The following is an 11,939-nucleotide window of genomic DNA, read 5'->3' on the forward strand; positions in this document are numbered from 1 at the left end:
TCTTTCCCTGTGCAGTCCAACTCTCTTACTCAAGACATGGATGGTAATGCTGAAGACAAGTGCATTCATTTTCCATGATGCATAACAAATTACCACAAACCTAGTGGCTCAGAACAACATACATTTACTGTCCCACAGCTTTCATGGGTCCTTAGCTGGGTCCTCTACAATCAAGGTGTTGGTAGGGACAATCGTCTCCTCTGAGACTCAGGGAACTTCTTCCAAGCTCATTCAGGTTATTGGCAGAATTCAGGTCCTAGCGATTGGAGGACTGAGGCTCTCAACTCCTAGAGGCCATCCCTTTTCATAGGTTGTTCACAATATGGTCATTTCCTTCTTCAAGGCTAGCAGGGGAGAGTCACTCCTGCTTCAGGTCTCTCCTTTCAGCAAAGATCTGGATCCTCTTTTATACGGCTCCCCTGGTTAGGTCAAGCCCACCCTGGATGTTTTCCCTTTTGATGAACTCAAAGACAACTGCTTAGGGACTTTCATTATATCTGCAAAATTCATTCACCTTTGCCATATTCTATTGGTTTGAGGCAAGTCACAGGTTTTACCCACACTTAAGAGGAGAGGATTACCCCAAGGTGTGGACTCCAGGAGGTGGAAGTTATGGGAATAATCTTAGAATTCTGCCTGCCACAACAAGCTTGTGAATATTTAAGCTGACAGCACTGACTGGAAAAGAGAGTAAATATGTTGGATGTCAGAGTCCATATTCTATCCAATAGGATGGCAGCTTGGAATAATAAGCCAAAAGTAACAAAAAAACTAGAGACCCATACTTGGCTTTTAACATAGGAGAGCTGACTTAAAAGCAGCTCCTGGAGAAAGACATGGGGGTTTTAATTGTTTATAAGCACAATAAGTAATGTTTGTTTAATGTAATTTTTAAAAAGCTCAAAATGCAATTAGAGCAATAATAAATAAATAGTGTCTAGATCAAGAATGAAAACATAAACAGTGGGCTTGGTACCAACTGCATGTGCCAAACCACATCTGGAATGTGCCCCATCAATGGATGCTCTTGATTCCTTTCCCACCTCCATTAATTATGTGCTTTCTCATTTTTAACTTTATACAGCTTCATCTTCTCATTGGTGATCATGCATAGGTTTCTCCCATCACATGCATAAAGGAAAATTCCTCGGCCTCACATTCCACTAAGCTGCTGCCTCTTCCTCCCATCCTCTTTGAAGTCTGACTTTTTGAGAGAGCAGCATGCACTTGTAATCTGCCGTCTATAGCCTTCACTCCTCTGTCAGTCCATCTAGTGGGGCTTCTGCCCCCACCAAGCCACCCAAACTGATCTTTGTAATGTCACTGTGAATAAATGTTCTTTGCAATTTCTCTTACATGACACTGTTGACCACACCCTGCTTTTTGAAATCATCTCTTTCTTTGGTTTCTCTGACGTTATACTCTCTTGCCACCTCTCTGACTCCTCTGGCCACTCTTCTAAGCCTCCTTTGTGGTCTCTCTCACATCTGATGCACACTGATGCTCACTGATGCTCCACTAGACTCTGTCTTGGGTCTACTCTATTCTCACTCTACACAGTGTCCTTTGTTGTATTAGTGACTCCCATTGTTCTAACTGCCATTTATACATTGAGACCTTCCTTCCAGTGTAGCTCTCTCTCTTCTGAAATTCATGTCTCTATCTCCAAAGACCAACTGAATGGCTTTATTGGAAAACCCTGGAATCACCTGAAACTCAACGTAGCCAAACTTGAACTCATAATCCCTCACCTTGGCCCACTCCCCCCCCAAATCCTTTTCCTACAGGTTCCCCATTTCAGAGAATTGTTGGCAGGATGTCCCCACCCTCATCCTTACCAGCTCTCCCCAGTCCATCAGTCTGTAAGTCCTGAAGACATTTGCCAGATCCTTCTAATTTTCTCCATTCCCATTGATACTACCTTGAATCAAACCATCACCTTCTGCCTGGATTATATCATCAGCATCATTGTTAACTTCACTAACATTTACTGAATGACTATCATTTATGAGGGGCTGTTCTAGTACCATATATATACTTATTCATCTATTCCACAAAACAAACCTATGAGAACAGGTACTCTTATTTTTCCCATTTTATAGAGGTGGAAATTGGGAAACTAAGGCCCAGAGAGATTAAGAACCCTTCACATGTTCACACACTGAGTAAGTGAAAAATCAGGATATGGATCTGCAGGCTTAACGAGTTCACTACATGTAAGGGCTGAATAAATTTTCCTTGAATTAATAAACTAAACTGACTAAGTAAATTCTAGTTGATTAGCTGTAGAAGGGATTTTTGCTGTGGGTGAAAGATTAGACTACAGGAGTATTTCTCAACTGTCTTTGATGAAGTACCTTTTAAAATTTCCTATCAATTGTGGTCTCATATTTCTGTGTAATACAATATTGTGTGCTTGACTTTCACAGCAATATTGAATACAGTAAAAGCTTCTGAACACTTAACTTTCCATTTCTGTACTCAATCGCCATGGTCCAGTAAGAGACTGTGGACTGGCATCAGTCTTTGAACTACACTTTGAGTTCCACTGGACTAAAGGACCCATGGGATCCCTTCCAACACTAAGATTTTGTATTCAGTAGCATTGTAAACAAGACTCCCCTTTGAGAATTTACATTAAGCCAGTGGGAATAATCTCTCTAAACATACCAACTAGCAGAGTGGTATATGCTAAGTGCTGTGGTGAGAAAACCACATACACATCCAAAAAGATGCAGAATACACGTTCCTCAATCTTAGAGAGCATAAATCTAGTAGGGTTGATTTGACTAATACCCCCAAAATGTGGAAGAGAGAAGAGTGTGATTCACAATATGTCCTTTAAGAATATACAAACAGAAAACCTCATTCAGGTGGCAATTATTAAGGGATATTTCAAATTTGGAATGTTATTCAACAGTTTTTTTAAAACTGAGACTTGCTCATACATACTGAAATTGAAATATATCCAAGAGATTTTTTGAAGTGAAAAAAAGCAGCCAAATGATATTGCCAATTATATATCCAACAAGGAACTTGTATTTGGAATAACAAAGAAGTTTACAATGCATTTATAAAAAGATAAACAACCCAATTTTAAAATTGGCAAAGGATCTAAATAGACATTTCTCCAAAGAAGATATAAAAATGGCTGATAAGCACATGAAAATACTTTCAACATCATTAGTCACTAGGGAAATGCAAATCCAAATCACAATGAGATTCCACTTAACACCCGATAGGACAGTTATAATCAAAAAGACAGACAATAACAAGTGAAGAAATTGGAACCCTCACATGCTGCTGGTGGGAATATAAAATGGTGCAGCCACTTTAGAAAACAATATGGTAGTTCCTTGAAATGTTAAACACAGAGCTACCACTCCTAGATATATATGCAAGAGAAAGTAAAACATACCTCCACACAAATGTTCATATCACCAGTATTCATAATTGCTAAAAGGTAGAAACAAAGCTAATGTCCATGAAACAAACAAATGATGCGTAGATAAACAGATGATGGAATATGGATGGCATATCCATATTATGGAATATTGTTCAGTAATAAAAAGAAATGAAGTACTGATACATGCTACAGAGTGGATAAACCTTGCAAATGTTATGCTAAGTAAAAGAAGCCAGACACAAAAGACCACATATTGTATGATTCCATTTATATGAAATGTCCAGAAAAAGCAGATCCATATACACAGAAAATAGATTAGTGGTTGTCAGGGGCTGAGAAGGGGAGGAAGGAATGGGGAGTGACTGCTAACGGGCACTGGGTTTCTTTTTGGGGTAATGAAAATGTTCTAAAATTAGAATGCGGTGGAGGTTGCACTCTGTGAACATATTAAAAACCACTGAATTGTATATTTTAAATGGATAAAATATATGTATGTGAATTATATCTCAATAAAGCTGTTAAAAATAGTTGCCATTGCCAGTTCCTTGGAGCAATTCAGAGACAGATAAGCAAGAGGGATTATTGATCTGTTAAAATAATTTCTATGTTTTTGTGCATCTCTAAACTTAAAGTCATGACCCACTGCTCACTAACTCAACCAGTATTACAAAAGGTAAAGGATTAAAAGTGAGAGCAAGTTTATCTGCATAGGCACAGCTTAGTCAAATGCCCCAGGAGAACTGCCCCAGGTTGATGCAAGACAATGTTTTATTAAAACAACTTGCCCTTTAAAATACAAGTTCCTCTCCTGCCTCTTAAAATTAACAGCTATTCAGCTATTTTTATTTCTGAAACGGAAGTGTTTGGCAGTTCCTAATTGTGAGATAGATGAAATATCTCTGGAAAATTTATTGAAAAAGAGCCATTCCCTAAAGTCTTACAACCAGAGCTCCCTCCAGGCAGGCAAGAGGTTGAACAGGCAACATGACCAACACTTGAATGCATGACTTATCCACTCCAGGTCTCTGCACACTCTGGAAACCAAGACATGTTCTGCAATTTTAGTTTGAAATAATTTAAAATTTAGAGAAAAGCTGCAAAAAAAGTAAAATGAACATCCGTGTACCCATTATCCATAGCCATATTTACTACTTTTAGTGATTTGTCACATTTGCTTTAACATATTCTCTCTCCCCACCCCCGTCTACACACACCTACACACACACACACACACACACACACACATTTTTTTCTGAACCTCTTGCAGATAGCATGCATTTACCCCTTATCCTTCAGTGTGGATTTCCTAAATATTCTAACATATTCTCAACATACAATCTTACATAACCACAGTACAGTTGTTGAAATTGGAAAATTTAGCACTGATGCAGTGTTTTTATCTACTCTGTAGTCTGTGTTCCAATTTTATTGAGTCTTCCAACAACGTACTTTATAGCATTTTTTTCCTAGTATAGTATCCAGTCCAGGATTACACATTGCATTTAGCTGGCATGTATACTTAGTCTCCTTCAATCTGGAACAGTTCCTAAGCCTTTTTTCTTTCTTTCATCAATATTTTTATTCTTTTTTTTTTTTTTTTTTTCGTATTTCAAAATAATTTCAAACTTATAGGAATTTGCAAGAATAAGACAAATACACCCGTGTCCCCTGCATCGGCAGGCGGACTCTCAACCACTGCGCCACCAGAGAAGCCCTCATTCATTATTTTTAAAGAGTATGGGCCAGTTATTTTATAGAATATCCCTTGATATGGGTTTATCTAATGACTTCTCATGATTTGATTTAAGTGATACATATCTGGCTGGAATACTACATGAGTGATGTGTCTTTCTCAGGTACCATATCTGGAAGCACATCATGCCCATTTGGCCTTATTGGTGGTAATAATTTTGGTCATTTGGTTAAAGTCTGGTTCCTTCACTAGATTTTCCTTTTGTGACTTTACAAGCAATCAGTGAGGAGCTACTGTGAGACTATCTATGTAAATATCCTATCCTTCATTAAGCTTCCCTTCCTTCTCAATTTTAAAGGGAATTTAAAATAAGTTTCACAATTAAAAAAAAATAGTCTGAAAACTCTTGACACACATACAGAGATTGTCTTCTCACTACATGTTTGTGGTGAAGTGGTCTTAGATTTTAAACCCAGGGGGGCAGGAACTGGTCCATGGAGCTTACTTGGTACAGAATGCAATCATGATATGGGTTCATGATAACAATGAAAAATTCTTAGCAGCAGTGAGAGATGAGCTTAGATTCGATATCTCAAATATGATACATCCATTCTAAGGAATGCTATGCAACAGTTTTGAAACTGGAAATAGTTTCATATATACTCAAACTGAAATATATCCAAGAAATTTTTAAGTGAGAAAAGCAGGATATATAAAAGTATGCATAGTATAATCCCATTTATGCTTTGTAAGACTATATTTGTATTTTTACATATGAATATATGTTAATTTAGAGACACTATTCTGGAAGAATACACACCAAACTGTTAACAGTATTTACTTCTCTGGAGGCAAATGGAAGATTGGCGAGGGGGTGGTACTTGGTCTGTGGGGAATAAGACATTCACTTTTTAGTCTAGACACCTCTGTTTTTAGAACAGGAATGCATTTATATTTTATTAAAGTATATATATTTTTAAAACATTTGCTAAAAACACTTTGGCATTATTTTCCGGATTTCCTTTTTGACAGTCTGATTACTATTCATGTGAATAAAAGGCCTTACAGATAAATGAAGTCTCCCTTTGCCTCTATCTCACTGATACATATGTGATATGTACATGTTAAATGTATACTGTGATGTGTACAAGTATGCATACATGATATGTATATTGTGCTCCCAATAAATTAAAAACTGAGACATAATTTTCTACCATTCCCCAACAGTCCTAACTTTCACAGTTGGTGGTTATTTAACCTGTGCAGATTTGAGTTAATCATATTGAACTTATTACGCTGGCAAACTAATAGTGTAATTAGCCTCCAAGAACATATACTGAACAGACCTCAGACATCAGCTCAGGGAAGTAGAGATGTAAGACGGTAAAGAGTTAACACAGTCTCTCTGGGTCTTTTCAATTGTGATCTATGTAGAGTGTCACACAGCACTTTACTTATGGTAGCTGCTATTTTTTTTAACTTGTTATTTATGGAAAAATTTCAAAAAATACAAAAGTAGGCTGTACCTCAATATCGCCATCACCCAGTTTTAATAATTATCAACTCAGTTAATTTTGTTTCATCTCCCCCACCAGCACCACCACCACCACTATTGCTGGGGGAGGACTATTCTCCATGGGTCTCTTGTGTTTCTGCATATCTTGTGAGCAGAGGTGCTGACTGCCTTGTTATGAACTATCTTTTCAAGGATGTTTGTAGTGAACAGTCTTGGACAATAAAGGTAGAGTCTCTCTTCAGAGCAGAGGGCAGATTCATTTACTGACTAGTATAACAAAGATAATGTCTCCAGTGTAAGGTCAGGCAGGTTTACTTACTGCCTACTATAGAAGATTCAGGTTCCCTAAGCTCAGGGGTCCCCAGCTGTGAGGCAAACCTAATTGCTTGCACAATAACCACCTGGGCCACTTCCCATTGGCTTTTTTTTTTTTTAAACATTCCATTTTTTTTTGTTTGTGTTTTTAAATTTTATTTATTGATTGACTGACTTTTGGCTGCGTTGGGTCTTCATTGCTGCATGCGAGCGGGGGCTACACTGCGTTGTGTTGCGCGGGCTTCTTATTGCGGTGGCTTCTCTTGTTGCAGAGCATGGGCTCTAGGTGCGTGGGCTTCAGTAGCTGCAGCACGTGGGCTCAGTAGTTGTGGCTCGCGGGCTCTAGAGCGTAGGCTCAGTAGTTGTGGCACATGGGCTTAGTAGCTCCGCGGCATGTGGGATCTTCTCGGACCACGGCTTGAACCCATGTCCCCTGCATTGGCAGGTGGATTCTTAACCACTGCACCACCAGGGAAGTCCCCATTGGCTTTTTAATCAAGTTCAAGATTTAGGCCCTCAGCATCCTGATAAGCAGAACCATTAAAAAAAAAAAGAAAAGAAAAAAACTTTTCCCAGACCTTTTATTAGTAAACGTGGCCTCTTTTTAAAATAGGGCCAATCATCAAAAAATCTACAAACAATGAATGCTGGAGAGGGTGTGGAGAAAAGGGAACCCTCATACACTGTTGGTGGGAATGTAAATTGATACAGCCACTATGGAGAACAGTATGGAGTTTCCTTAAAAAAACTAAAAATAGAACTACCATACGACCCAGCAATCCCACTACTGGGCATATACCCTGAGAAAACCATAATTCAAAACGAGTCATGTACCACAATGTTCATTGCAGCTCTATTTACAATAGCCAGGACATGGAAGCAACCTAAGTGTCCATCGACAGATGAATGGATGAAGAAGATATGGCACATATATACAATGGAATATTAGCCATAAAAAGGAACGAAATTGAGTTATTTGTAGTGAGGTGGATGGACCTAGAGTCTGTCATACAGAGTGAAGTAAGTCAGAAAGAGAAAAACAAATACCATATGCTAACACATATATATGGAATATAAAAAAAAAAAGGTCATGAAGAACCTAGGGGCAAGACAGGAATAAAGACGCAGACCTACTAGAGAATGGACCTGAGGACACGGGGAGGGGGACGGGTAAGCTGGGACAAAGTGAGAGAGTGGTAGTGTATATATAGACATATACACACTACCAAATGTAAAATAGATAGCTAGTGGGAAGCAGTCACGTAGCACAAGGAGATCAGCTCGGTGCTTTGTGACCAGTTAGAAGGGTGGGATAGGGAGGGTAGGAGGGAGGGAGACACAAGAGGGAAGAGATATGGGGACATATGTATATGTATAACTGATCACTTTGTTATAAAGCAGAAACTAACACACCATTATAAAGCAGTTTTACTCCAATAAAAATGTTTAAAAAATAAATAATAGTAAATAAATAAAATAAAATAGGGCCAAAATGAAGTTCTTTAATCTATTGATAAGATTTCAAATCACATGTACTAATTTGACTATATTAGTGACGTGTTATTTTATCAGGTTTCCATTTTGTAAGCATTAAACATTTATGAGCTCTCCTGATCAAAGTAGAAAATGAATGATAAAGTCATTTGAATAACAGATACACAAAAGGTCACGCACAAAAAAATTAAAAGGCAGGATGTTTAACCAAGGACAAATAAAAAAGGGGCCTGGGGCTTCCCTGGTGGCGCAGTGCTTGAGAGTCCGCCTGCCGTTGCAGGAGACGCGGGGTCGTGCCCCGTTTCGGGAGGGTCCCACATGCCGCGGAGCGGCGGGGCCCGTGAGCCCTGGCCCCCGGGGCAGCCTGTGCTCCACAGCGAGAGAGGCCACAGCAGTGGGAGGCCCGCGTGCCAAAAAAAAAAAAAAAAAAAAAAAAAGGGGCCTGGACCAGAACGAATTGTGTCTGGAAGGTTAGGGGTTATTTACAGCTGTGCTCAGCCAGCAAGAGGAACAAGGCTTGCAGTCTGCACACAAATCATGTTCATGTCAGACAGAGAAAGCAGGATGCCCGGGAAGCCTTTTCCTTCTGTTCTCCTGCCAAGTAGAGGGATGTATAGGCTGGCAAACTTGAAGCTGAGTTTAGAACAGATGAGAATGTGGTCCTAGAACATTTAACTGCTCTAAATAATATCAACCACTTCAGGTTTGACGGATTGCATCTCTAAGTAGGCGGAAGGAATGTCACATTATTTATTGAATATCCACTACGTATCTGACAATTTGCCGGGGGCTTTTTGTACTGTTATCCTAATAAAGATAAGGAAGGTAAAGTTCAGGGAGATTGAACAATCTGAACAAATGAATGACTTTATGCGGACAAGCATTTGTTACAATTTGCTAAGTGCCAAGCACTGTTATATGCATTTCAATACATAGATGAGTGACACAGGACTCCAACCTTCAGGGAGTTCCCAATTTAGTAGGAGAGACAGATATATAAGGACATAATTATAGTGTAATTTCATATGCGGCTGTTGTGACTCAGAATTTTAAAACCAAACCATGTCACTGAGAAAAACTTCATTGCAGTTAAAAAGAAAGAATATTTTTTTTTTTACCAATCAAAGGTTGGAGATAACCCATCCTAGTTCCCCAAAACATTGAAATTTAAGGCTTTCTTTTATATTCAAAAAGAAAGTAAGATCCTTCTGAGAACTGCCTTGTGGTCAACAGGGAAGAGGGTCTTTATGACCCCTGAGTAGGCAAGGGGATCTTGGATGTTATGTCATAAACAGGCAAATCCAAAAAGCTACATTGATAGCTATGGGAGTGTAAAGGATCAGAAAGTCAATTATCACTCCCTTTTATAAGTTTTCCTAGGTCATCTCACTCATCCGCTCGTCCCAAGGATTGCCAGCAAGCTAATCAACCTATAGTTTGAAGAATCCTCCTCCTTATTGGAAAAGAGAGGGCTTCCCTGGTAGTGCAGTGGTTAAGAATCCGCCTGCCAATGCAGGGGACACGGGTTCGAGCCCTGGTCTGGGAAGATCCCACATGCCGCGGAGCAACTAAGCCCGTGAGCCACAACTACTGAGCCAGCGCTCTAGAGCCCATAAGCCACAACTACTGAGCCCACATGCCACAACTACTGAAGCCCACGCGCTTAGAGCCTGAGCTCGGCAACAAGAGAAGCCACTGCAAGGAGAAGCCCGCGCACCTCAACAAAGAGTAGCCCCCGCTCACCGCAACTAGAGAAAGCCCGAACACAGCAAAAAAGACCCAACGCAGCCAAAAATAAATAAATTAAATAAATCAATTTATTTTTTTTAAAAAAAAGAAAGAAAAGAGAAAAACAATTTGCCCAGGTCTCACTGCCCAGAAGCTTGCCTGACATTGCAGATTTCTCCTAGATCCCAGACAATAATTTCATCTACTGGATCTTTTGCTTGGCTTGGTACAAAGAACATAGGCTTTTGGGTTCATATGTCAGCTCTGTCACCCTCTCTGAACTACAGTTTCTCCCTAGCATACAGAATTTTAAAATTACAACCTAACATTAAGAAAAACCCAAAAACCTAAATAGGAGACAATGACTTGGCAGAGTAGAGAACTCATTGATCATTAGATAATGGCATCCCATAGTCATTATTTTGAAGAGTGTGAAATTGAATGATGCAAAAAACAACTGAACTCAGAAATAAATACATGCTCCTGTCATAAGAAAGGAGGTATATTTATGAAAATGTAATTGAGGTGACAGCAAAAGCAAGAAAAAAGACAATTGAAAGCAAAATTATGCAATTATAATCTATAGTCAAGCACACCTGTCTCCCCATATTACTGTGGATAATTTCTGCTGCTACCTTAGATTCTGGCCTTAAAATTGGGAGGCATAGGCATAGGTATTCTCTTCCAGTCTGGATGCTGACGTCGAGTCTCCTCCTACATTCCCCTCTGGAGCGGAAACATGTTAAGCAGGCTCTGATGGGTGAGAGGAGGAAGACATCTCCAGGGGAGCAGGAGGAGGGCACTGCGCATCAAGGTTCGCCTCGTGGAGCCTGAGGTGGCCAGAAGCCACCCAGAACTGACCAAGTACCTGGGGTTAGAGAAGTACCGCAGAGGAGAAGAGGAGCTTCAGCTGTGTTCCTAATCACAAAATGTGCATGTTTCCAAGTTTCATCAAGGACTAGTCATGAATTCAGATAAATCCAGCTCAGCTAATCTCTAAGGAGACAAGAGCAGCTTCCATAGAATATCTTTTCTCAGTCACCTCTACTCACTCTGGGAATTGAACTGCCTCAGCTTCCCTTGGCATTGAGATTGAGACTTGGGGGACAGTTCAAATAACTTCTCTTCCAATCACTTAACGATTTTTTCCGTGTATTTGTATGAGCAGCAAAATCCTGATTTCGGAAACCCCAAATAAGCAACATTTCTTCCCTTACACAAGCTCTTCTTCCTCTCGCCACTCTCTGCTTAGGGAACTCCTCCTCATCACTCACTTCCCTGAACAACTTTCAGCAACTCTCAGTTTTCCTGACACCCACGCTACCTCTATACTCCAAAAACACTATTAAAGTACTTGTATTATGAAATTTTCCACAATGATTCTTTTTTCTCTGTTCTTATTTCTTTCACTAATCTTTAAGCTCCTCAGTCATTAATACAGTTCTATTCCCTTCTGGGGTGCCGTGAGCATATTGTAATGCTTGGCACCAAATAAACAGTCAATGAATGCTTATGGATTAAAGAATTAAGCATTAAAGAATTTGGGTTTAAACTTTCTTGTCCTTCCTATATGTCCATTCTCTTCATAGTTCAATCATACTAGTATGTTTTATTTTTATACTTCCTGACATTGTGTTATACATTTTGTAATTTTCTTAATTTTTTATTATTTGTGGTAGGCAGCTTCTGATACAGCTCCCAATGATTCCTGCCTCCTGGCATTCATACTCTTGTACAATCCCTTCCCCTTGAGTGTAGGTTGGACCTAGTAACCAACGGAATATAGT

The sequence above is a fragment of the Lipotes vexillifer genome, unplaced genomic scaffold (assembly GCF_000442215.2).
Source record: "Lipotes vexillifer unplaced genomic scaffold, Lipotes_vexillifer_v1.1 scaffold169, whole genome shotgun sequence".
Taxonomy (NCBI): domain Eukaryota; kingdom Metazoa; phylum Chordata; class Mammalia; order Artiodactyla; family Lipotidae; genus Lipotes; species Lipotes vexillifer.